The 24,425-nt window shown below is 46.5% G+C and overlaps 24 non-coding genes across 24 annotated transcripts; all 24 read left to right on the forward strand.

Annotated features, from left to right (window-relative positions):
- Positions 1-72: 72 nt before the first annotated feature.
- On the forward strand, positions 73-154 carry trnas-gcu (transfer RNA serine (anticodon GCU)). Its single transcript has one exon. It is a non-coding gene; the product is annotated as a tRNA-Ser (tRNA).
- Positions 155-696: 542 nt separating this feature from the next.
- On the forward strand, positions 697-778 carry trnas-gcu (transfer RNA serine (anticodon GCU)). Its single transcript has one exon. It is a non-coding gene; the product is annotated as a tRNA-Ser (tRNA).
- Positions 779-1,311: 533 nt separating this feature from the next.
- On the forward strand, positions 1,312-1,393 carry trnas-gcu (transfer RNA serine (anticodon GCU)). Its single transcript has one exon. It is a non-coding gene; the product is annotated as a tRNA-Ser (tRNA).
- A 540-nt stretch (positions 1,394-1,933) lies between these two features.
- On the forward strand, positions 1,934-2,015 carry trnas-gcu (transfer RNA serine (anticodon GCU)). Its single transcript has one exon. It is a non-coding gene; the product is annotated as a tRNA-Ser (tRNA).
- Positions 2,016-2,557: 542 nt separating this feature from the next.
- Positions 2,558-2,639, forward strand: trnas-gcu (transfer RNA serine (anticodon GCU)). The gene has a single exon. It is a non-coding gene; the product is annotated as a tRNA-Ser (tRNA).
- Positions 2,640-2,864: 225 nt separating this feature from the next.
- Positions 2,865-2,946, forward strand: trnas-gcu (transfer RNA serine (anticodon GCU)). The gene has a single exon. It is a non-coding gene; the product is annotated as a tRNA-Ser (tRNA).
- Positions 2,947-4,109: 1,163 nt separating this feature from the next.
- trnas-gcu (transfer RNA serine (anticodon GCU)) lies at positions 4,110-4,191 on the forward strand. Its single transcript has one exon. It is a non-coding gene; the product is annotated as a tRNA-Ser (tRNA).
- Positions 4,192-4,733: 542 nt separating this feature from the next.
- On the forward strand, positions 4,734-4,815 carry trnas-gcu (transfer RNA serine (anticodon GCU)). Its single transcript has one exon. It is a non-coding gene; the product is annotated as a tRNA-Ser (tRNA).
- Positions 4,816-5,355: 540 nt separating this feature from the next.
- On the forward strand, positions 5,356-5,437 carry trnas-gcu (transfer RNA serine (anticodon GCU)). Its single transcript has one exon. It is a non-coding gene; the product is annotated as a tRNA-Ser (tRNA).
- Positions 5,438-5,979: 542 nt separating this feature from the next.
- On the forward strand, positions 5,980-6,061 carry trnas-gcu (transfer RNA serine (anticodon GCU)). The gene has a single exon. It is a non-coding gene; the product is annotated as a tRNA-Ser (tRNA).
- A 225-nt stretch (positions 6,062-6,286) lies between these two features.
- On the forward strand, positions 6,287-6,368 carry trnas-gcu (transfer RNA serine (anticodon GCU)). The gene has a single exon. It is a non-coding gene; the product is annotated as a tRNA-Ser (tRNA).
- A 1,156-nt stretch (positions 6,369-7,524) lies between these two features.
- On the forward strand, positions 7,525-7,606 carry trnac-gca (transfer RNA cysteine (anticodon GCA)). The gene has a single exon. It is a non-coding gene; the product is annotated as a tRNA-Cys (tRNA).
- Positions 7,607-8,140: 534 nt separating this feature from the next.
- On the forward strand, positions 8,141-8,222 carry trnas-gcu (transfer RNA serine (anticodon GCU)). Its single transcript has one exon. It is a non-coding gene; the product is annotated as a tRNA-Ser (tRNA).
- A 226-nt stretch (positions 8,223-8,448) lies between these two features.
- trnas-gcu (transfer RNA serine (anticodon GCU)) lies at positions 8,449-8,530 on the forward strand. Its single transcript has one exon. It is a non-coding gene; the product is annotated as a tRNA-Ser (tRNA).
- Positions 8,531-11,549: 3,019 nt separating this feature from the next.
- Positions 11,550-11,631, forward strand: trnas-gcu (transfer RNA serine (anticodon GCU)). Its single transcript has one exon. It is a non-coding gene; the product is annotated as a tRNA-Ser (tRNA).
- An 842-nt stretch (positions 11,632-12,473) lies between these two features.
- On the forward strand, positions 12,474-12,555 carry trnas-gcu (transfer RNA serine (anticodon GCU)). The gene has a single exon. It is a non-coding gene; the product is annotated as a tRNA-Ser (tRNA).
- A 226-nt stretch (positions 12,556-12,781) lies between these two features.
- Positions 12,782-12,863, forward strand: trnas-gcu (transfer RNA serine (anticodon GCU)). The gene has a single exon. It is a non-coding gene; the product is annotated as a tRNA-Ser (tRNA).
- A 3,019-nt stretch (positions 12,864-15,882) lies between these two features.
- On the forward strand, positions 15,883-15,964 carry trnas-gcu (transfer RNA serine (anticodon GCU)). The gene has a single exon. It is a non-coding gene; the product is annotated as a tRNA-Ser (tRNA).
- A 226-nt stretch (positions 15,965-16,190) lies between these two features.
- On the forward strand, positions 16,191-16,272 carry trnas-gcu (transfer RNA serine (anticodon GCU)). Its single transcript has one exon. It is a non-coding gene; the product is annotated as a tRNA-Ser (tRNA).
- Positions 16,273-17,744: 1,472 nt separating this feature from the next.
- trnas-gcu (transfer RNA serine (anticodon GCU)) lies at positions 17,745-17,826 on the forward strand. The gene has a single exon. It is a non-coding gene; the product is annotated as a tRNA-Ser (tRNA).
- An 849-nt stretch (positions 17,827-18,675) lies between these two features.
- Positions 18,676-18,757, forward strand: trnas-gcu (transfer RNA serine (anticodon GCU)). The gene has a single exon. It is a non-coding gene; the product is annotated as a tRNA-Ser (tRNA).
- Positions 18,758-18,983: 226 nt separating this feature from the next.
- Positions 18,984-19,065, forward strand: trnas-gcu (transfer RNA serine (anticodon GCU)). Its single transcript has one exon. It is a non-coding gene; the product is annotated as a tRNA-Ser (tRNA).
- Positions 19,066-19,907: 842 nt separating this feature from the next.
- Positions 19,908-19,989, forward strand: trnas-gcu (transfer RNA serine (anticodon GCU)). The gene has a single exon. It is a non-coding gene; the product is annotated as a tRNA-Ser (tRNA).
- A 4,174-nt stretch (positions 19,990-24,163) lies between these two features.
- On the forward strand, positions 24,164-24,245 carry trnas-gcu (transfer RNA serine (anticodon GCU)). Its single transcript has one exon. It is a non-coding gene; the product is annotated as a tRNA-Ser (tRNA).
- The last annotated feature ends 180 nt before the right edge of the window (positions 24,246-24,425 follow it).

The following is a 24,425-nucleotide window of genomic DNA, read 5'->3' on the forward strand; positions in this document are numbered from 1 at the left end:
TTGTCACCTGCTTTTCTCCATGTCTTGTGAAATGGAAGGTTCTTTCACCACCGTGGGCCCAGTGCTGTAAATGACGAGGTGGCCGAGTGGTTAAGGCGATGGACTGCTAATCCATTGTGCTCTGCACGCGTGAGTTCGAATCTCATCCTCGTCGGCAAGTTATCTTTATGACATGTCCACCTTTGTCAATTGAAATTCTTCTGTCCCTTACTGCTCCTATTTAGTGCCCCCCTCCACCACTGCCTTTCCAGCAACTCTTTGATTCCTTCCTCAGCTCCTGACTATATTCCTTTTCACAATTGTGCCTGTCGTCACCTGCTTTTCTCCATGTTTTGTGAAATGGAAGGTTCTTTCACCACCGTGGGCCCAGTGCTGTATATGACGAGGTGGCCGAGTGGTTAAGGCGATGGACTGCTAATTTCATTGTGCTCTGCATGCGTGAGTTTGAATCTCATCCTCGTCGACAAGTTATAGTCATGACATGTCCACCTTTGTCAATTGAAATTCTTCTGTCCCTCAACCCTTACTGCTCCTATTTAGTGCCCCCCTCCACCACTGCCTTTCCAGCAACTCTTTGATTCCTTCCTCAGCTCCTGACTATATTCCTTTTCACAATTGTGCCTGTCGTCACCTGCTTTTCTCCATGTTTTGTGAAATGGAAGGTTCTTTCACCACCGTGGGCCCAGTTCTGAAAATGACGAGGTGGCCGAGTGGTTAAGGCGATGGACTGCTAATCCATTGTGCTCTGCACGCGTGAGTTTGAATCTCATCCTCGTCGGCAAGTTATCGTCATGACATGTCCACCTTTGTCAATTGAAATTCTCTGTCCCTTACTGCTCCTATTTAGTGCCCCCCTCCACCACTGCCTTTCCAGCAACTCTTTGATTCCTTCCTCAGCTCATGACTATATTCCTTTTCACAATTGTGCCTGTCGTCACCTGCTTTTCTCCATGTTTTGTGAAATGGAAGGTTCTTTCACCACCGTGGGCCCAGTGCTGTAAATGACGAGGTGGCTGAGTGGTTAAGGCGATGGACTGCTAATCCATTGTGCTCTGCACGCGTGAGTTCCAATCTCATCCTCGTCGGCAAGTTATCTTTATGACATGTCCACCTTTGTCAATTGAAATTCTTCTGTCCCTTACTGCTCCTATTTAGTGCCCCCCTCCACCACTGCCTTTCCAGCAACTCTTTGATTCCTTCCTCAGCTCCTGACTATATTCCTTTTCACAATTGTGCCTGTCGTCACCTGCTTTTCTCCATGTTTTGTGAAATGGAAGGTTCTTTCACCACCGTGGGCCCAGTGCTGAAAATGACGAGGTGGCCGAGTGGTTAAGGCGATGGACTGCTAATCCATTGTGCTCTGCACGCGTGAGTTTGAATCTCATCCTCGTCGGCAAGTTATCGTCATGACATGTCCACCTTTGTCAATTGAAATTCTCTGTCCCTTACTGCTCCTATTTAGTGCCCCCCTCCACCACTGCCTTTCCAGCAACTCTTTGATTCCTTCCTCAGCTCATGACTATATTCCTTTTCACAATTGTGCCTGTTGTCACCTGCTTTTCTCCATGTCTTGTGAAATGGAAGGTTCTTTCACCACCGTGGGCCCAGTGCTGTAAATGACGAGGTGGCCGAGTGGTTAAGGCAATGTACTGCTAATCCATTGTACTCTGCACGCGTGAGTTCGAATCTCAACTTTGTTGGCAAGTTATCGTCATGACATGTCCACCTTTGTCAATTAAAATTCTTCTGTCCCTCAACCCTTACTGCTCCTATTTAGTGCCCCCCTCCACCACTGCCTTTCCAGAAACTCTTTGATTCCTTCCTCAGCTCATGACTATATTCCTTTTCACAATTGTGCCTGTCGTCACCTGCTTGTCTCCATGTTTTGTGAAATGGAATGTTCTTTCACCACCGTGGGCCCAGTGCTGTAAATGACGAGGTGGCCGAGTGGTTAAGGCGATGGACTGCTAATCCATTGTGCTCTGCACGCGTGAGTTCGAATCTCATCCTCGTCGGCAAGTTATCTTTATGACATGTCCACCTTTGTCAATTGAAATTCTTCTGTCCCTTACTGCTCCTATTTAGTGCCCCCCTCCACCACTGCCTTTCCAGCAACTCTTTGATTCCTTCCTCAGCTCCTGACTATATTCCTTTTCACAATTGTGCCTGTCGTCACCTGCTTTTCTCCATGTTTTGTGAAATGGAAGGTTCTTTCACCACCGTGGGCCCAGTGCTGTATATGACGAGGTGGCCGAGTGGTTAAGGCGATGGACTGCTAATTTCATTGTGCTCTGCATGCGTGAGTTCGAATCTCATCCTCGTCGACAAGTTATAGTCATGACATGTCCACCTTTGTCAATTGAAATTCTTCTGTCCCTCAACCCTTACTGCTCCTATTTAGTGCCCCCCTCCACCACTGCCTTTCCAGCAACTCTTTGATTCCTTCCTCAGCTCCTGACTATATTCCTTTTCACAATTGTGCCTGTCGTCACCTGCTTTTCTCCATGTTTTTTGAAATGGAAGGTTCTTTCACCACCGTGGGCCCAGTGCTGAAAATGACGAGGTGGCCGAGTGGTTAAGGCGATGGACTGCTAATCCATTGTGCTCTGCACGCGTGAGTTTGAATCTCATCCTCGTCGGCAAGTTATCGTCATGACATGTCCACCTTTGTCAATTGAAATTCTCTGTCCCTTACTGCTCCTATTTAGTGCCCCCCTCCACCACTGCCTTTCCAGCAACTCTTTGATTCCTTCCTCAGCTCATGACTATATTCCTTTTCACAATTGTGCCTGTCGTCACCTGCTTTTCTCCATGTTTTGTGAAATGGAAGGTTCTTTCACCACCGTGGGCCCAGTGCTGAAAATGACGAGGTGGCCGAGTGGTTAAGGCGATGGACTGCTAATCCATTGTGCTCTGCACGCGTGAGTTTGAATCTCATCCTCGTCGGCAAGTTATCGTCATGACATGTCCACCTTTGTCAATTGAAATTCTCTGTCCCTTACTGCTCCTATTTAGTGCCCCCCTCCACCACTGCCTTTCCAGCAACTCTTTGATTCCTTCCTCAGCTCATGACTATATTCCTTTTCACAATTGTGCCTGTCGTCACCTGCTTTTCTCCATGTTTTGTGAAATGGAAGGTTCTTTCACCACCGTGGGCCCAGTGCTGTAAATGACGAGGTGGCCGAGTGGTTAAGGCGATGGACTGCTAATCCATTGTGCTCTGCACGCGTGAGTTAGAATATCATCTTCGTCGGCAAGTTATCTTTATGACATGTCCACCTTTGTTAATTGAAATTCTTCTGTCCCTTACTGCTCCTATTTAGAGCCCCCCTCCACCACTGCCTTTCCAGCAACTCTTTGATTCCTTCCTCAGCTCCTGACTATATTCCTTTTCACAAATGTGCCTGTTGTCACCTGCTTTTCTCCATGTCTTGTGAAATGGAAGGTTCTTTCACCACCGTGGGCCCAGTGCTGTAAATGACGAGGTGGCCGAGTGGTTAAGGCAATGTACTGCTAATCCATTGTACTCTGCACGCGTGAGTTCGAATCTCAACTTTGTTGGCAAGTTATCGTCATGACATGTCCACCTTTGTCAATTAAAATTCTTCTGTCCCTCAACCCTTACTGCTCCTATTTAGTGCCCCCCTCCACCACTGCCTTTCCAGAAACTCTTTGATTCCTTCCTCAGCTCATGACTATATTCCTTTTCACAATTGTGCCTGTCGTCACCTGCTTGTCTCCATGTTTTGTGAAATGGAATGTTCTTTCACCACCGTGGGCCCAGTGCTGTAAATGACGAGGTGGCCGAGTGGTTAAGGCGATGGACTGCTAATCCATTGTGCTCTGCACGCGTGAGTTCGAATCTCAACTTTGTTGGCAAGTTATCGTCATGACATGTCCACCTTTGTCAATTAAAATTCTTCTGTCCCTCAACCCTTACTGCTCCTATTTAGTGCCCCCCTCCACCACTGCCTTTCCAGAAACTCTTTGATTCCTTCCTCAGCTCATGACTATATTCCTTTTCACAATTGTGCCTGTCGTCACCTGCTTGTCTCCATGTTTTGTGAAATGGAATGTTCTTTCACCACCGTGGGCCCAGTGCTGTAAATGACGAGGTGGCCGAGTGGTTAAGGCGATGGACTGCTAATCCATTGTGCTCTGCACGCGTGAGTTCGAATCTCATCCTCGTCGGCAAGTTATCTTTATGACATGTCCAACTTTGTCAATTGAAATTCTTCTGTCCCTTACTGCTCCTATTTAGTGCCCCCCTCCACCACTGCCTTTCCAGCAACTCTTTGATTCCTTCCTCAGCTCCTGACTATATTCCTTTTCACAATTGTGCCTGTCGTCACCTGCTTTTCTCCATGTTTTGTGAAATGGAAGGTTCTTTCACCACCGTGGGCCCAGTGCTGTATATGACGAGGTGGCCGAGTGGTTAAGGCGATGGACTGCTAATTTCATTGTGCTCTGCATGCGTGAGTTCGAATCTCATCCTCGTCGACAAGTTATAGTCATGACATGTCCACCTTTGTCAATTGAAATTCTTCTGTCCCTCAACCCTTACTGCTCCTATTTAGTGCCCCCCTCCACCACTGCCTTTCCAGCAACTCTTTGATTCCTTCCTCAGCTCCTGACTATATTCCTTTTCACAATTGTGCCTGTCGTCACCTGCTTTTCTCCATGTTTTGTGAAATGGAAGGTTCTTTCACCACCGTGGGCCCAGTGCTGAAAATGACGAGGTGGCCGAGTGGTTAAGGCGATGGACTGCTAATCCATTGTGCTCTGCACGCGTGAGTTTGAATCTCATCCTCGTCGGCAAGTTATCGTCATGACATGTCCACCTTTGTCAATTGAAATTCTCTGTCCCTTACTGCTCCTATTTAGTGCCCCCCTCCACCACTGCCTTTCCAGCAACTCTTTGATTCCTTCCTCAGCTCATGACTATATTCCTTTTCACAATTGTGCCTGTCGTCACCTGCTTTTCTCCATGTTTTGTGAAATGGAAGGTTCTTTCACCACCGTGGGCCCAGTGCTGTAAATGACGAGGTGGCCGAGTGGTTAAGGCGATGGACTGCTAATCCATTGTGCTCTGCACGCGTGAGTTCGAATCTCAACTTTGTTGGCAAGTTATCGTCATGACATGTCCACCTTTGTCAATTAAAATTCTTCTGTCCCTCAACCCTTACTGCTCCTATTTAGTGCCCCCCTCCACCACTGCCTTTCCAGAAACTCTTTGATTCCTTCCTCAGCTCATGACTATATTCCTTTTCACAATTGTGCCTGTCGTCACCTGCTTGTCTCCATGTTTTGTGAAATGGAATGTTCTTTCACCACCGTGGGCCCAGTGCTGTAAATGACGAGGTGGCCGAGTGGTTAAGGCGATGGACTGCTAATCCATTGTGCTCTGCACGCGTGAGTTCGAATCTCATCCTCGTCGGCAAGTTATCTTTATGACATGTCCAACTTTGTCAATTGAAATTCTTCTGTCCCTTACTGCTCCTATTTAGTGCCCCCCTCCACCACTGCCTTTCCAGCAACTCTTTGATTCCTTCCTCAGCTCCTGACTATATTCCTTTTCACAATTGTGCCTGTCGTCACCTGCTTTTCTCCATGTTTTGTGAAATGGAAGGTTCTTTCACCACCGTGGGCCCAGTGCTGTATATGACGAGGTGGCCGAGTGGTTAAGGCGATGGACTGCTAATTTCATTGTGCTCTGCATGCGTGAGTTCGAATCTCATCCTCGTCGACAAGTTATAGTCATGACATGTCCACCTTTGTCAATTGAAATTCTTCTGTCCCTCAACCCTTACTGCTCCTATTTAGTGCCCCCCTCCACCACTGCCTTTCCAGCAACTCTTTGATTCCTTCCTCAGCTCCTGACTATATTCCTTTTCACAATTGTGCCTGTCGTCACCTGCTTTTCTCCATGTTTTGTGAAATGGAAGGTTCTTTCACCACCGTGGGCCCAGTGCTGAAAATGACGAGGTGGCCGAGTGGTTAAGGCGATGGACTGCTAATCCATTGTGCTCTGCACGCGTGAGTTTGAATCTCATCCTCGTCGGCAAGTTATCGTCATGACATGTCCACCTTTGTCAATTGAAATTCTCTGTCCCTTACTGCTCCTATTTAGTGCCCCCCTCCACCACTGCCTTTCCAGCAACTCTTTGATTCCTTCCTCAGCTCATGACTATATTCCTTTTCACAATTGTGCCTGTCGTCACCTGCTTTTCTCCATGTTTTGTGAAATGGAAGGTTCTTTCACCACCGTGGGCCCAGTGCTGAAAATGACGAGGTGGCCGAGTGGTTAAGGCGATGGACTGCTAATCCATTGTGCTCTGCACGCGTGAGTTTGAATCTCATCCTCGTCGGCAAGTTATCGTCATGACATGTCCACCTTTGTCAATTGAAATTCTCTGTCCCTTACTGCTCCTATTTAGTGCCCCCCTCCACCACTGCCTTTCCAGCAACTCTTTGATTCCTTCCTCAGCTCATGACTATATTCCTTTTCACAATTGTGCCTGTCGTCACCTGCTTTTCTCCATGTTTTGTGAAATGGAAGGTTCTTTCACCACCGTGGGCCCAGTGCTGTAAATGACGAGGTGGCCGAGTGGTTAAGGCGATGGACTGCTAATCCATTGTGCTCTGCACGCGTGAGTTAGAATATCATCTTCGTCGGCAAGTTATCTTTATGACATGTCCACCTTTGTTAATTGAAATTCTTCTGTCCCTTACTGCTCCTATTTAGAGCCCCCCTCCACCACTGCCTTTCCAGCAACTCTTTGATTCCTTCCTCAGCTCCTGACTATATTCCTTTTCACAAATGTGCCTGTTGTCACCTGCTTTTCTCCATGTCTTGTGAAATGGAAGGTTCTTTCACCACCGTGGGCCCAGTGCTGTAAATGACGAGGTGGCCGAGTGGTTAAGGCAATGTACTGCTAATCCATTGTACTCTGCACGCGTGAGTTCGAATCTCAACTTTGTTGGCAAGTTATCGTCATGACATGTCCACCTTTGTCAATTAAAATTCTTCTGTCCCTCAACCCTTACTGCTCCTATTTAGTGCCCCCCTCCACCACTGCCTTTCCAGAAACTCTTTGATTCCTTCCTCAGCTCATGACTATATTCCTTTTCACAATTGTGCCTGTCGTCACCTGCTTGTCTCCATGTTTTGTGAAATGGAATGTTCTTTCACCACCGTGGGCCCAGTGCTGTAAATGACGAGGTGGCCGAGTGGTTAAGGCGATGGACTGCTAATCCATTGTGCTCTGCACGCGTGAGTTCGAATCTCATCCTCTTAGGCAAGTTATCTTTATGACATGTCCACCTTTGTTAATTGAAATTCTTCTGTCCCTTACTGCTCCTATTTAGAGCCCCCCTCCACCACTGCCTTTCCAGCAACTCTTTGATTCCTTCCTCAGCTCCTGACTATATTCCTTTTCACAATTGTGCCTGTCGTCACCTGCTTTTCTCCATGTTTTGTGAAATGGAAGGTTCTTTCACCACCGTGGGCCCAGTGCTGTAAATGACGAGGTGGCAGAGTGGTAAAGGCAATGGACTGCAAATCCATTGTGCTCTGCACGCGTGAGTTCGAATCTCAACTTTGTTGGCAAGGTATCGTCATGACATGTCCACCTTTGTCAATTAAAATTATTCTGTCCCTTACTGCTCCTATTTAGTGCCCCCCTCCACCACTGCCTTTCCAGAAACTCTTTGATTCCTTCCTCAGCTCCTGACTATATTCCTTTTCACAATTGTGCCTGTCGTCACCTGCTTTTCTCCATGTTTTGTGAAATGGAAGGTTCTTTCACCACCGTTGGCCCAGTGCTGTAAATGACGAGGTGGCCGAGTGGTTAAGGCGATGGACTGCTAATCCATTGTGCTCTGTACGCGTGAGTTCGACTCTCATCCTCGTCAGCAAGTTATCGTCATGACATGTCCACCTTTGTCAATTGAAATTCTTCTGTCCCTTACTGCTCCTATTTAGTGCCCCCCTCCACCACTGCCTTTCCAGAAACTCTTTGATTCCTTCCTCAGCTCCTGACTATATTCCTTTTCACAATTGTGCCTGTCGTCACCTGCTTTTCTCCATGTTTTGTGAAATGGAAGGTTCTTTCACCACCGTGGGCCCAGTGCTGTAAATGACGAGGTGGCCGAGTGGTTAAGGCGATGGACTGCTAATCCATTGTGCTCTGCACGCGTGAGTTCGACTCTCATCCTCGTCGGCAAGTTATCGTCATGACATGTCCACCTTTGTCAATTGAAATTCTTCTGTCCCTTACTGCTCCTATTTAGTGCCCCCCTCCACCACTGCCTTTCCAGCAACTCTTTGATTCCTTCCTCAGCTCCTGACTATATTCCTTTTCACAATTGTGCCTGTCGTCACCTGCTTTTCTCCATGTTTTGTGAAATGGAAGGTTCTTTCACCACCGTGGGCCCAGTGCTGTAAATGACGAGGTGGCCGAGTGGTTAAGGCGATGGACTGCTAATCCATTGTGCTCTGCACGCGTGAGTTCGACTCTCATCCTCGTCGGCAAGTTATCGTCATGACATGTCCACCTTTGTCAATTGAAATTCTTCTGTCCCTTACTGCTCCTATTTAGTGCCCCCCTCCACCACTGCCTTTCCAGCAACTCTTTGATTCCTTCCTCAGCTCCTGACTATATTCCTTTTCACAATTGTGCCTGTCGTCACCTGCTTTTCTCCATGTTTTGTGAAATGGAAGGTTCTTTCACCACCGTGGGCCCAGTGCTGTAAATGACGAGGTGGCCGAGTGGTTAAGGCGATGGACTGCTAATCCATTGTGCTCTGCACGCGTGAGTTCGAATCTCATCCTATTAGGCAAGTTATCTTTATGACATGTCCACCTTTTTTAATTGAAATTCTTCTGTCCCTTACTGCTCCTATTTAGTGCCCCCCTCCACCACTGCCTTTCCAGCAACTCTTTGATTCCTTTCTCAGCTCCTGACTATATTCCTTTTCACAATTGTGCCTGTCGTCACCTGCTTTTCTCCATGTTTTGTGAAATGGAAGGTTCTTTCACCACGGTGGGCCCAGTGCTGTAAATGACGAGGTGGCCGAGTGGTTAAGGCGATGGACTGCTAATCCATTGTGCTCTGGACGCGTGAGTTCAAATCTCATCCTCTTCGGCAAGTTATAGTCATGACATGTCCACCTTTGTCAATTGAAATTCTTCTGTCACTCAACCCTTACTGCTCCCATTTAGTGCCCCCCTCCACCACTGCCTTTCCAGCAACTCTTTGATTCCTTCCTCAGCTCCTGACTATATTCCTTTTCACAATTGTGCCTGTCGTCACCTGCTTTTCTCCATGTTTTGTGAAATGGAAGGTTCTTTCACCACCGTGGGCCCAGTGCTGTAAATGACGAGGTGGCAGAGTGGTTAAGGCGATGGACTGCTAATCCATTGTGCTCAGCACGCGTGAGTTCGAATCTCATCCTTGTCGGGAAGTTATCTTTATGACATGTCCACCTTTGTCAATTGAAATTCTTCTGTCCCTTACTGCTCCTATTTAGTGCCCCCCTCCACCACTGCCTTTCCAGAAACTCTTTGATTCCTTCCTCAGCTCCTGACTATATTCCTTTTCACAATTGTGCCTGTCGTCACCTGCTTTTCTCCATGTTTTGTGAAATGGAAGGTTCTTTCACCACGGTGGGCCCAGTGCTGTAAATGACGAGGTGGCCGAGTGGTTAAGGCGATGGACTGCTAATCCATTGTGCTCTGGACGCGTGAGTTCAAATCTCATCCTCTTCGGCAAGTTATAGTCATGACATGTCCACCTTTGTCAATTGAAATTCTTCTGTCCCTCAACCCTTACTGCTCCCATTTAGTGCCCCCCTCCACCACTGCCTTTCCAGCAACTCTTTGATTCCTTCCTCAGCTCCTGACTATATTCCTTTTCACAATTGTGCCTGTCGTCACCTGCTTTTCTCCATGTTTTGTGAAATGGAAGGTTCTTTCACCACCGTGGGCCCAGTGCTGTAAATGACGAGGTGGCAGAGTGGTTAAGGCGATGGACTGCTAATCCATTGTGCTCAGCACGCGTGAGTTCGAATCTCATCCTTGTCGGGAAGTTATCTTTATGACATGTCCACCTTTGTCAATTGAAATTCTTCTGTCCCTTACTGCTCCTATTTAGTGCCCCCCTCCACCACTGCCTTTCCAGAAACTCTTTGATTCCTTCCTCAGCTCCTGACTATATTCCTTTTCACAATTGTGCCTGTCGTCACCTGCTTTTCTCCATGTTTTGTGAAATGGAAGGTTCTTTCACCACCGTGGGCCCAGTGCTGTAAATGACGAGGTGGCCGAGTGTTTAAGGCGATGGACTGCTAATCCATTGTGCTCTGCACGCGTGAGTTCGAATCTCATCCTCGTCGGCAAGTTATCTTTATGACATGTCCACCTTTGTCAATTGAAATTCTTCTGTCCCTTACTGCTCCTATTTAGTGCCCCCCTCCACCACTGCCTTTCCAGCAACTCTTTGATTCCTTCCTCAGCTCCTGACTATATTCCTTTTCACAATTGTGCCTGTCGTCACCTGCTTTTCTCCATGTTTTGTGAAATGGAAGGTTCTTTCACCACCGTGGGCCCAGTGCTGTGAATGACGAGGTGGCCGAGTGGTTAAGGCGATGGACTGCTAATCCATTGTGCTCTGGACGCGTGAGTTCGACTCTCATCCTCGTCGGCAAGTTATCGTCATGACATGTCCACCTTTGTCAATTGAAATTCTTCTGTCCCTTACTGCTCCTATTTAGTGCCCCCCTCCACCACTGCCTTTCCAGCAACTCTTTGATTCCTTCCTCAGCTCCTGACTATATTCCTTTTCACAATTGTGCCTGTCGTCACCTGCTTTTCTCCATGTTTTGTGAAATGGAAGGTTCTTTCACCACCGTGGGCCCAGTGCTGAAAATGACGAGGTGGCCGAGTGGTTAAGGCGATGGACTGCTAATCCATTGTGCTCTGCACGCGTGAGTTCGAATCTCATCCTATTAGGCAAGTTATCTTTATGACATGTCCACCTTTTTTAATTGAAATTCTTCTGTCCCTTACTGCTCCTATTTAGTGCCCCCCTCCACCACTGCCTTTCCAGAAACTCTTTGATTCCTTCCTCAGCTCCTGACTATATTCCTTTTCACAATTGTGCCTGTCGTCACCTGCTTTTCTCCATGTTTTGTGAAATGGAAGGTTCTTTCACCACCGTGGGCCCAGTGCTGAAAATGACGAGGTGGCCGAGTGGTTAAGGCGATGGACTGCTAATCCATTGTGCTCTGGACGCGTGAGTTCGAATCTCATCCTCGTCGGCAAGTTATGGTCATGACATGTCCACCTTTGTCAATTGAAATTCTTCTGTCCCTCAACCCTTACTGCTCCTATTTAGTGCCCCCCTACACCACTGCCTTTCCAGCAACTCTTTGATTCCTTCCTCAGCTCCTGACTATATTCCTTTTCACAATTGTGCCTGTCGTCACCTGCTTTTCTCCATGTTTTGTGAAATGGAAGGTTCTTTCACCACCGTGGGCCCAGTGCTGTAAATGACGAGGTGGCCGAGTGGTTAAGGCGATGGACTGCTAATCCATTGTGCTCAGCACGCGTGAGTTCGAATCTCATCCTTGTCGGGAAGTTATCGTCATGACATGTCCACCTTTGTCAATTGAAATTCTTCTGTCCCTTACTGCTCCTATTTAGTGCCCCCCTCCACCACTGCCTTTCCAGCAACTCTTTGATTCCTTCCTCAGCTCCTGACTATATTCCTTTTCACAATTGTGCCTGTCGTCACCTGCTTTTCTCCATGTTTTGTGAAATGGAAGGTTCTTTCACCACCGTGGGCCCAGTGCTGTAAATGACGAGGTGGCCGAGTGTTTAAGGCGATGGACTGCTAATCCATTGTGCTCTGCACGCGTGAGTTCGAATCTCATCCTCGTCGGCAAGTTATCTTTATGACATGTCCACCTTTGTCAATTAAAATTATTCTGTCCCTTACTGCTCCTATTTAGTGCCCCCCTCCACCACTGCCTTTCCAGAAACTCTTTGATTCCTTCCTCAGCTCCTGACTATATTCCTTTTCACAATTGTGCCTGTCGTCACCTGCTTTTCTCCATGTTTTGTGAAATGGAAGGTTCTTTCACCACCGTTGGCCCAGTGCTGTAAATGACGAGGTGGCCGAGTGGTTAAGGCGATGGACTGCTAATCCATTGTGCTCTGTACGCGTGAGTTCGACTCTCATCCTCGTCAGCAAGTTATCGTCATGACATGTCCACCTTTGTCAATTGAAATTCTTCTGTCCCTTACTGCTCCTATTTAGTGCCCCCCTCCACCACTGCCTTTCCAGAAACTCTTTGATTCCTTCCTCAGCTCCTGACTATATTCCTTTTCACAATTGTGCCTGTCGTCACCTGCTTTTCTCCATGTTTTGTGAAATGGAAGGTTCTTTCACCACCGTGGGCCCAGTGCTGTAAATGACGAGGTGGCCGAGTGGTTAAGGCGATGGACTGCTAATCCATTGTGCTCTGCACGCGTGAGTTCGACTCTCATCCTCGTCGGCAAGTTATCGTCATGACATGTCCACCTTTGTCAATTGAAATTCTTCTGTCCCTTACTGCTCCTATTTAGTGCCCCCCTCCACCACTGCCTTTCCAGCAACTCTTTGATTCCTTCCTCAGCTCCTGACTATATTCCTTTTCACAATTGTGCCTGTCGTCACCTGCTTTTCTCCATGTTTTGTGAAATGGAAGGTTCTTTCACCACCGTGGGCCCAGTGCTGTAAATGACGAGGTGGCCGAGTGGTTAAGGCGATGGACTGCTAATCCATTGTGCTCTGCACGCGTGAGTTCGACTCTCATCCTCGTCGGCAAGTTATCGTCATGACATGTCCACCTTTGTCAATTGAAATTCTTCTGTCCCTTACTGCTCCTATTTAGTGCCCCCCTCCACCACTGCCTTTCCAGCAACTCTTTGATTCCTTCCTCAGCTCCTGACTATATTCCTTTTCACAATTGTGCCTGTCGTCACCTGCTTTTCTCCATGTTTTGTGAAATGGAAGGTTCTTTCACCACCGTGGGCCCAGTGCTGTAAATGACGAGGTGGCCGAGTGGTTAAGGCGATGGACTGCTAATCCATTGTGCTCTGCACGCGTGAGTTCGAATCTCATCCTATTAGGCAAGTTATCTTTATGACATGTCCACCTTTTTTAATTGAAATTCTTCTGTCCCTTACTGCTCCTATTTAGTGCCCCCCTCCACCACTGCCTTTCCAGCAACTCTTTGATTCCTTTCTCAGCTCCTGACTATATTCCTTTTCACAATTGTGCCTGTCGTCACCTGCTTTTCTCCATGTTTTGTGAAATGGAAGGTTCTTTCACCACGGTGGGCCCAGTGCTGTAAATGACGAGGTGGCCGAGTGGTTAAGGCGATGGACTGCTAATCCATTGTGCTCTGGACGCGTGAGTTCAAATCTCATCCTCTTCGGCAAGTTATAGTCATGACATGTCCACCTTTGTCAATTGAAATTCTTCTGTCACTCAACCCTTACTGCTCCCATTTAGTGCCCCCCTCCACCACTGCCTTTCCAGCAACTCTTTGATTCCTTCCTCAGCTCCTGACTATATTCCTTTTCACAATTGTGCCTGTCGTCACCTGCTTTTCTCCATGTTTTGTGAAATGGAAGGTTCTTTCCCCACCGTGGGCCCAGTGCTGTAAATGACGAGGTGGCAGAGTGGTTAAGGCGATGGACTGCTAATCCATTGTGCTCAGCACGCGTGAGTTCGAATCTCATCCTTGTCGGGAAGTTATCTTTATGACATGTCCACCTTTGTCAATTGAAATTCTTCTGTCCCTTACTGCTCCTATTTAGTGCCCCCCTCCACCACTGCCTTTCCAGAAACTCTTTGATTCCTTCCTCAGCTCCTGACTATATTCCTTTTCACAATTGTGCCTGTCGTCACCTGCTTTTCTCCATGTTTTGTGAAATGGAAGGTTCTTTCACCACGGTGGGCCCAGTGCTGTAAATGACGAGGTGGCCGAGTGGTTAAGGCGATGGACTGCTAATCCATTGTGCTCTGGACGCGTGAGTTCAAATCTCATCCTCTTCGGCAAGTTATAGTCATGACATGTCCACCTTTGTCAATTGAAATTCTTCTGTCCCTCAACCCTTACTGCTCCCATTTAGTGCCCCCCTCCACCACTGCCTTTCCAGCAACTCTTTGATTCCTTCCTCAGCTCCTGACTATATTCCTTTTCACAATTGTGCCTGTCGTCACCTGCTTTTCTCCATGTTTTGTGAAATGGAAGGTTCTTTCACCACCGTGGGCCCAGTGCTGTAAATGACGAGGTGGCAGAGTGGTTAAGGCGATGGACTGCTAATCCATTGTGCTCAGCACGCGTGAGTTCGAATCTCATCCTTGTCGGCAAGTTATCTTTATGACATGTCCACCTTTGTCAATTGAAATTCTTCTGTCCCTTACTGCTCCTATTTAGTGCCCCCCTCCACCACTGCCTTTCCAGAAACTCTTTGATTCCTTCCTCAGCTCCTGACTATATTCCTTTTCACAATTGTGCCTGTCGTCACCTGCTTTTCTCCATGTTTTGTGAAATGGAAGGTTCTTTCACCACCGTGGGCCCAGTGCTGTAAATGACGAGGTGGCCGTGTGTTTAAGGCGATGGACTGCTAATCCATTGTGCTCTGCACGCGTGAGTTCGAATCTCATCCTCGTCGGCAAGTTATCTTTATGACATGTCCACCTTTGTCAATTGAAATTCTTCTGTCCCTTACTGCTCCTATTTAGTGCCCCCCTCCACCACTGCCTTTCCAGCAACTCTTTGATTCCTTCCTCAGCTCCTGACTATATTCCTTTTCACAATTGTGCCTGTCGTCACCTGCTTTTCTCCATGTTTTGTGAAATGGAAGGTTCTTTCACCACCGTGGGCCCAGTGCTGTGAATGACGAGGTGGCCGAGTGGTTAAGGCGATGGACTGCTAATCCATTGTGCTCTGGACGCGTGAGTTCGACTCTCATCCTCGTCGGGAAGTTATCGTCATGACATGTCCACCTTTGTCAATTGAAATTCTTCTGTCCCTTACTGCTCCTATTTAGTGCCCCCCTCCACCACTGCCTTTCCAGCAACTCTTTGATTCCTTCCTCAGCTCCTGACTATATTCCTTTTCACAATTGTGCCTGTCGTCACCTGCTTTTCTCCATGTTTTGTGAAATGGAAGGTTCTTTCACCACCGTGGGCCCAGTGCTGAAAATGACGAGGTGGCCGAGTGGTTAAGGCGATGGACTGCTAATCCATTGTGCTCTGCACGCGTGAGTTCGAATCTCATCCTATTAGGCAAGTTATCTTTATGACATGTCCACCTTTTTTAATTGAAATTCTTCTGTCCCTTACTGCTCCTATTTAGTGCCCCCCTCCACCACTGCCTTTCCAGAAACTCTTTGATTCCTTCCTCAGCTCCTGACTATATTCCTTTTCACAATTGTGCCTGTCGTCACCTGCTTTTCTCCATGTTTTGTGAAATGGAAGGTTCTTTCACCACCGTGGGCCCAGTGCTGAAAATGACGAGGTGGCCGAGTGGTTAAGGCGATGGACTGCTAATCCATTGTGCTCTGGACGCGTGAGTTCGAATCTCATCCTCGTCGGCAAGTTATAGTCATGACATGTCCACCTTTGTCAATTGAAATTCTTCTGTCCCTCAACCCTTACTGCTCCTATTTAGTGCCCCCCTACACCACTGCCTTTCCAGCAACTCTTTGATTCCTTCCTCAGCTCCTGACTATATTCCTTTTCACAATTGTGCCTGTCGTCACCTGCTTTTCTCCATGTTTTGTGAAATGGAAGGTTCTTTCACCACCGTGGGCCCAGTGCTGTAAATGACGAGGTGGCCGAGTGGTTAAGGCGATGGACTGCTAATCCATTGTGCTCAGCACGCGTGAGTTCGAATCTCATCCTTGTCGGGAAGTTATCGTCATGACATGTCCACCTTTGTCAATTGAAATTCTTCTGTCCCTTACTGCTCCTATTTAGTGCCCCCCTCCACCACTGCCTTTCCAGAAACTCTTTGATTCCTTCCTCAGCTCCTGACTATATTCCTTTTCACAATTGTGCCTGTCGTCACCTGCTTTTCTTCATGTTTTGTGAAATGGAAGGTTCTTTCACCACCGTGGGCCCAGTGCTGTAAATGACGAGGTGGCCGAGTGGTTAAGGCGATGGACTGCTAATCCATTGTGCTCTGCACGCGTGAGTTCGAATCTCATCCTCGTCGGCAAGTTATCTTTATGACATGTCCACCTTTGTCAATTGAAATTCTTCTGTCCCTTACTGCTCCTATTTAGTGCCCCCCTCCACCACTGCCTTTCCAGCAACTCTTTGATTCCTTCCTCAGCTCCTGACTATATTCCTTTTCACAATTGTGCCTGTCGTCACCTGCTTTTCTCCATGTTTTGTGAAATGGAAGGTTCTTTCACCACCGTGGGCCCAGTGCTGTAAATGATGAGGTGGCCGAGTGGTTAAGGCGATGGACTGCTAATCCATTGTGCTCTGCACGCGTGAGTTTGAATCTCATCCTCGTCGGCAAGTTATCTTTATGACATGTCCACCTTTGTCAATTGAAATTCTTCTGTCCCTTACTGCTCCTATTTAGTGCCCCCCTCCACCACTGCCTTTCCAGCAACTCTTTGATTCCCACCTCAGCTCCTGACTATATTCCTTTTCACAATTGTGCCTGTCGTCACCTGCTTTTCTCCATGTTTTGTGAAATGGAAGGTTCTTTCACCACCGTGGGCCCAGTGCTGTGAATGACGAGGTGGCCGAGTGGTTAAGGCAATGGACTGCTAATCCATTGTGCTCTGGACGCGTGGGTTCGAATCTCATCCTCGTCGGCAAGTTATAGTCATGACATGTCCACCTTTGTCAATTGAAATTCTTCTGTCCCTCAACCCTTACTGCTCCTATTTAGTGCCCCCCTCCACCACTGCCTTTCCAGAAACTCTTTGATTCCTTCCTCAGCTCCTGACTATATTCCTTTTCACAATTGTGCCTGTCGTCACCTGCTTTTCTCCATGTTTTGTGAAATGGAAGGTTCTTTCACCACCGTGGGCCCAGTGCTGTAAATGACGAGGTGGCCGAGTGGTTAAGGCGATGGACTGCTAATCCATTGTGCTCTGCACGCGTGAGTTCGAATCTCATCCTATTAGGCAAGTTATCTTTATGACATGTCCACCTTTTTTAATTGAAATTCTTCTGTCCCTTACTGCTCCTATTTAGTGCCCCCCTCCACCACTGCCTTTCCAGCAACTCTTTGATTCCTTTCTCAGCTCCTGACTATATTCCTTTTCACAATTGTGCCTGTCGTCACCTGCTTTTCTCCATGTTTTGTGAAATGGAAGGTTCTTTCACCACCGTGGGCCCAGTGCTGAAAATGACGAGGTGGCCGAGTGGTTAAGGCGATGGACTGCTAATCCATTGTGCTCTGGACGCGTGAGTTCGAATCTCATCCTCGTCGGCAAGTTATAGTCATGACATGTCCACCTTTGTCAATTGAAATTCTTCTGTCCCTCAACCCTTACTGCTCCCATTTAGTGCCCCCCTCCACCACTGCCTTTCCAGCAACTCTTTGATTCCTTCCTCAGCTCCTGACTATATTCCTTTTCACAATTGTGCCTGTCGTCACCTGCTTTTCTCCATGTTTTGTGAAATGGAAGGTTCTTTCACCACCGTGGGCCCAGTGCTGTAAATGACGAGGTGGCCGAGTGGTTAAGGCGATGGACTGCTAATCCATTGTGCTCAGCACGCGTGAGTTCGAATCTCATCCTTGTCGGGAAGTTATCTTTATGACATGTCCACCATTGTCAATTGAAATTCTTCTGTCCCTTACTGCTCCTATTTAGTGCCCCCCTCCACCACTGCCTTTCCAGAAACTCTTTGATTCCTTCCTTAGCTCCTGACTATATTCCTTTTCACAATTGTGCCTGTCGTCACCTGCTTTTCTCCATGTTTTGTGAAATGGAAGGTTCTTTCACCACCGTGGGCCCAGTGCTGTAAATGATGAGGTGGCCGAGTGGTTAAGGCGATGGACTGCTAATCCATTGTGCTCTGCACGCGTGAGTTTGAATCTCATCCTCGTCGGCAAGTTATCTTTATGACATGTCCACCTTTGTCAATTGAAATTCTTCTGTCCCTTACTGCTCCTATTTAGTGCCCCCCTCCACCACTGCCTTTCCAGCAACTCTTTGATTCCCACCTCAGCTCCTGACTATATTCCTTTTCACAATTGTGCCTGTCGTCACCTGCTTTTCTCCATGTTTTGTGAAATGGAAGGTTCTTTCACCACCGTGGGCCCAGTGCTGTGAATGACGAGGTGGCCGAGTGGTTAAGGCAATGGACTGCTAATCCATTGTGCTCTGGACGCGTGGGTTCGAATCTCATCCTCGTCGGCAAGTTATAGTCATGACATGTCCACCTTTGTCAATTGAAATTCTTCTGTCCCTCAACCCTTACTGCTCCTATTTAGTGCCCCCCTCCACCACTGCCTTTCCAGAAACTCTTTGATTCCTTCCTCAGCTCCTGACTATATTCCTTTTCACAATTGTGCCTGTCGTCACCTGCTTTTCTCCATGTTTTGTGAAATGGAAGGTTCTTTCACCACCGTGGGCCCAGTGCTGTAAATGACGAGGTGGCCGAGTGGTTAAGGCGATGGACTGCTAATCCATTGTGCTCTGCACGCGTGAGTTCGACTCTCATCCTCGTCGGCAAGTTATCGTCATGACATGTCCACCTTTGTCAATTGAAATTCTTCTTTCCCTTACTGCTCCTATTTAGTGCCCCCCTCCACCACTGCCTTTCCAGAAACTCTTTGATTCCTTCCTCAGCTCCTGACTATATTCCTTTTCACAATTGTGCCTGTCGTCACCTGCTTTTCTCCATGTTTTGTGAAATGGAAGGTTCTTTCACCACCGTGGGCCCAGTGCTGTAAATGACGAGGTGGCCGAGTGGTTAAGGCGATGGACTGCTAATCCATTGTGCTCTGCACGCGTGAGTTCGACTCTCATCCTCGTCGGCAAGTTATCGTCATGACATGTCCACCTTTGTCAATTGAAATTCTTCTGTCCCTTACTGCTCCTATTTAGTGCCCCCCTCCACCACTGCCTTTCCAGCAACTCTTTGATTCCTTCCTCAGCTCCTGACTATATTCCTTTTCACAATTGTGCCTGTCGTCACCTGCTTTTCTCCATGTTTTGTGAAATGGAAGGTTCTTTCACCACCGTGGGCCCAGTGCTGAAAATGACGAGGTGGCCGAGTGGTTAAGGCGATGGACTGCTAATCCATTGTGCTCTGCACGCGTGAGTTCGAATCTCATCCTATTAGGCAAGTTATCTTTATGACATGTCCACCTTTTTTAATTGAAATTCTTCTGTCCCTTACTGCTCCTATTTAGTGCCCCCCTCCACCACTGCCTTTCCAGAAACTCTTTGATTCCTTCCTCAGCTCCTGACTATATTCCTTTTCACAATTGTGCCTGTCGTCACCTGCTTTTCTCCATGTTTTGTGAAATGGAAGGTTCTTTCACCACCGTGGGCCCAGCGCTGAAAATGACGAGGTGGCCGAGTGGTTAAGGCGATGGACTGCTAATCCATTGTGCTCTGGACGCGTGAGTTCGAATCTCATCCTTGTCGGGAAGTTATCGTCATGACATGTCCACCTTTGTCAATTGAAATTCTTCTGTCCCTTACTGCTCCTATTTAGTGCCCCCCTCCACCACTGCCTTTCCAGAAACTCTTTGATTCCTTCCTCAGCTCCTGACTATATTCCTTTTCACAATTGTGCCTGTCGTCACCTGCTTTTCTCCATGTTTTGTGAAATGGAAGGTTCTTTCACCACCGTGGGCCCAGTGCTGTAAATGACGAGGTGGCCGAGTGGTTAAGGCGATGGACTGCTAATCCATTGTGCTCTGCACGCGTGAGTTCGAATCTCATCCTCGTCGGCAAGTTATCTTTATGACATGTCCACCTTTGTCAATTGAAATTCTTCTGTCCCTTACTGCTCCTATTTAGTGCCCCCCTCCACCACTGCCTTTCCAGCAACTCTTTGATTCCTTCCTCAGCTCCTGACTATATTCCTTTTCACAATTGTGCCTGTCGTCACCTGCTTTTCTCCATGTTTTGTGAAATGGAAGGTTCTTTCACCACCGTGGGCCCAGTGCTGTAAATGATGAGGTGGCCGAGTGGTTAACCCTTTGACGCGTACGAACACACCGGTGTGTTGAGTCCTGGCTGGTCCCTGGAGCGTACCAACACACCGGTGTGTTGGAACGCGTCCTTTAGAATGTCCAGTTTGGCTTATTACGTAACAATAAACTCTTCAGCATTAGCCTACGCGTATGTTATAAACATGAATCTCAATTTACTGTATATTTTGAGAAAGTTTACCTTTATTATCCATAAGAAAACGTTCAAACAATTTAGTTTAGCTAATGTTAGCTAACAGCTAACCAAAAATAACTCACGCTTTACTCACGCCACCTAGTAAACCATAATATTATCCGTTTTCCTTGACTTGGCTATCGCTTTCAACAGATTTTACTATTGTACAACCAACCAGAGATCGAAATAATAGATATACGTTCACAAATATGCATCTAAAACATCTGACATTCGTCTGTCTTTCGTCTCGTTTTGAGCTACTAGAGGCCATCTTTGATTTTTTTGTCTTCCGGCAACAAATATGACCCTTGATGATGTACCCCTTGACCCCGTACACCTCAGTATTTTCTCGTGAGAAGATTAGGTCATCTCGTTGACCATTTGACACCCACAATGCAGAGTACTGATCAAAACAAAAAACATGGCAGCCTACATTATCGTCATTAGCCAAGTTAGCTTCTCGAAAGCTACACTACGATAATATATCATATCAATTCACTGTGGATTCACCTGTGTGAATATTTAAAAATCGGAACAGTAATGACAGTACTAAGTTATTTTAATAAATATTTTAATAAGTTAAAAAGCCCACACCAACACGTTTCTTAATTTTTAACACGTATCCTTTTACTCATTTCAGGTAGCTAATTACATGTCCAGGAAAGGGTACAATCTCGTCATTGTCACGTTACATATCAATGAATATCATTAGCACACAGCTATAAAAAATATCACATCAAAATTATTTAAAACCTTACTGTGTAGGGGTAGGCAAAGCTTCCGTCAACATATCGGCAAAAAGGTACAGCATGTTTGAGTTGTGTGATGTACTGGCTATGTTTAGGACATGATCCTTTACACAGGATCCACTATGGACATCCAGGATCATGAAGGGCTTGGGATTTCTGGATCTGTTGTCATGACAAGTCAACTGGTATTTATTGTCATCATATACTTACAGTACACAATGAAACAAAACAACGTTCTTCCAGGACCTAGACATAACCTAGACAACTACAACAACTGTGTGGAATTAGGTCAATAAAATTGGTCCAATAAGACAAGATGAAATTTGTGACAAATGCCTCAAAACACCAAGAAGTGGGGATACTGTGAATGTAAACAAGTAAGCTAGTGCAAGGGAAACTGAATGTAAACATAACATACTAATACCATAATACATGGACATCAGTTATTGAGGTAGCAGCAATATGCAAAAATATTGAGTTTGATGATGTACAGGAGCGTGTGGGGTGCATGGGTTTGTCCACAATGCGTGTGGGTTTGGGGATGCAGCATTTGGTATAGATGTTTGTGAGGGAGGGCAGAGAGATCCTGACTATCTTCTCAGCTGTCCTCACTGTCCTCTGCAGGCCGTGATGCAGCTCCTTGGGATGCTCTCTACAGTCCCTCTATGCAATGTGGTGATGGTGTGGGATGGGAGATGGGCTTTCAGCCTTTGCAAAAAAATAAACATGCTGCTGGTACATCAAGGAATTAGGTGTTTGACGGTCTCGTTGATGTTCAGCAAGGAATGGTCACTTTGTGCTGACCGTACTTGCTCGACACCTGAGAGAAGGCCATGTACTATACATGGACAATTTGTACAGCAGTGCTGTCATGTTCTGTTTCTTGGAACGGGGCCTGTGCAGGCCAACATTCACCTGTAAAATTATAGGGAGATGTTCAAGATATAGAAAACGGTCAACAGCAGGCAATCAAGTGGTATGACAAGTGGTGCGTTTCATTACCCTATGAAACATTACAGTCATACATTGCCGTCTTGTCATTTCAATAGGTTGTTAGATTGAATAAGCATAAAGTCTGGTTTATTCTACATGTCGTCCATCAACTAGCCCTAGCCCAGATTTTCCAAACAAATTACACTTGCCTCTCATTTTTGCTTGAACTGTGGCCTGACAATAAATGAGGAATACATTTTCTATCAACACGGAAATTAATGACAGTAGATGGTAGCAAGAGATCACAAAACATAGCCATCAATATAGAATGGATGTCTGAATTATTGTGTTTGCTTTAATTTGACTAAACATGGCAAGTTAGTAATCGCTAGTTACCTGAATAATACCCTTTACTACGAGCTAGCTAGTAAAAACATCAGATAGTGGAAAACAACCACAGGTCATGCTTTCGTCTCAATATCATGCCACAGGTATGTGTATATTTTGTGGGTATAAATAATCTACTCACCAGAAAAGTTTCCCAGATAAAGATGCCAACCAAAAAGGTTTGAAGGTATCCAAGCAGCATGAGCTTGCTTGATCGCCTTTCGCCGAGGTGTGTGGGAGTCATGTTCCAGTCTCGCCTATAGCTCAATTTGGTTGACGATCAACAGTTGCTGCTAATTTACTTGGCTATGTTACGTAGTTTGTGTAGTAGGATTATAACAAAGTAATGCAAGTGCATCTAGTCAGTCTAGCGTATTACTAGGATTGTAATGTATCGTTTTGTTTTCGTTTAGCTGGCTTCCATCCAGTAACTTATTTTGTGAACACTGGCTGCGTTGCCAACTCAGAAGGTTTACGAGATGGAAGCCAGCTAGAGAAAACAAAACGATGAATATAAATCAAATTAGACTGACTGGATGTATCCAAATTATTTTGTTTTCGTTATAATCCGACCACACAAACAACGTAACATAGCCTAGTAAATTAGCAACAGCTAACTTGTTGATTGACTCTTTACTACACTACGAGCTAGCTAGTTTGGCAAAAACATCACCTCGTGAAATACAACAGTTCATGCTTTCATCTCAGTATCGTGCAAACTATATGGGTGGTATAATTTGAGTTATACTAATACTTCAGTCACCAGAATAATAGCCAAAATATCTACTTTGAAGGTTTCCGCCAGTCCCCTGAAGCGGAAGAAATACGTAACGAGAAGGTGGATAAACAAAACAACCAATGAATGGAGTATTCGTCACTAATACGGGGTGCAAACTAGGTCAATGGAAAATGCGAACCGAGAAATACTTAAATTGTATAGCAATTCGATTTTAATGCGTCATAATCAATTTCTAGAACGTTGAGATTGATCCAAACTCACGCGCATAAAAAACTCACTCTGGGGGACCAGTCAAGGAATTTAGAACCTACGTGTGAAAGGGTTAAGGCGATGGACTGCTAATCCATTGTGCTCTGCACGCGTGAGTTTGAATCTCATCCTCGTCGGCAAGTTATCTTTATGACATGTCCACCTTTGTCAATTGAAATTCTTCTGTCCCTTACTGCTCCTATTTAGTGCCCCCCTCCACCACTGCCTTTCCAGCAACTCTTTGATTCCCACCTCAGCTCCTGACTATATTCCTTTTCACAATTGTGCCTGTCGTCACCTGCTTTTCTCCATGTTTTGTGAAATGGAAGGTTCTTTCACCACCGTGGGCCCAGTGCTGTGAATGACGAGGTGGCCGAGTGGTTAAGGCAATGGACTGCTAATCCATTGTGCTCTGGACGCGTGGGTTCGAATCTCATCCTCGTCGGCAAGTTATAGTCATGACATGTCCACCTTTGTCAATTGAAATTCTTCTGTCCCTCAACCCTTACTGCTCCTATTTAGTGCCCCCCTCCACCACTGCCTTTCCAGAAACTCTTTGATTCCTTCCTCTGCTCATGACTATATTCCTTTTCACAATTGTGCCTGTCGTCACCTGCTTGTCTCCATGTTTTGTGAAATGGAAGGTTCTTTCACCACCGTGGGCCCAGTGCTGTAAATGACGAGGTGGCCGAGTGGTTAAGGCGATGGACTGCTAATCCATTGTGCTCTGCACGCGTGAGTTCGACTCTCATCCTCGTCAGCAAGTTATCGTCATGACATGTCCACCTTTGTCAATTGAAATTCTTCTGTCCCTTACTGCTCCTATTTAGTGCCCCCCTCCACCACTGCCTTTCCAGAAACTCTTTGATTCCTTCCTCAGCTCCTGACTATATTCCTTTTCACAATTGTGCCTGTCGTCACCTGCTTTTCTCCATGTTTT

Source organism: Osmerus eperlanus, chromosome 11, assembly GCF_963692335.1.
Source record: "Osmerus eperlanus chromosome 11, fOsmEpe2.1, whole genome shotgun sequence".
NCBI classification, from domain to species: Eukaryota; Metazoa; Chordata; class Actinopteri; order Osmeriformes; family Osmeridae; genus Osmerus; species Osmerus eperlanus.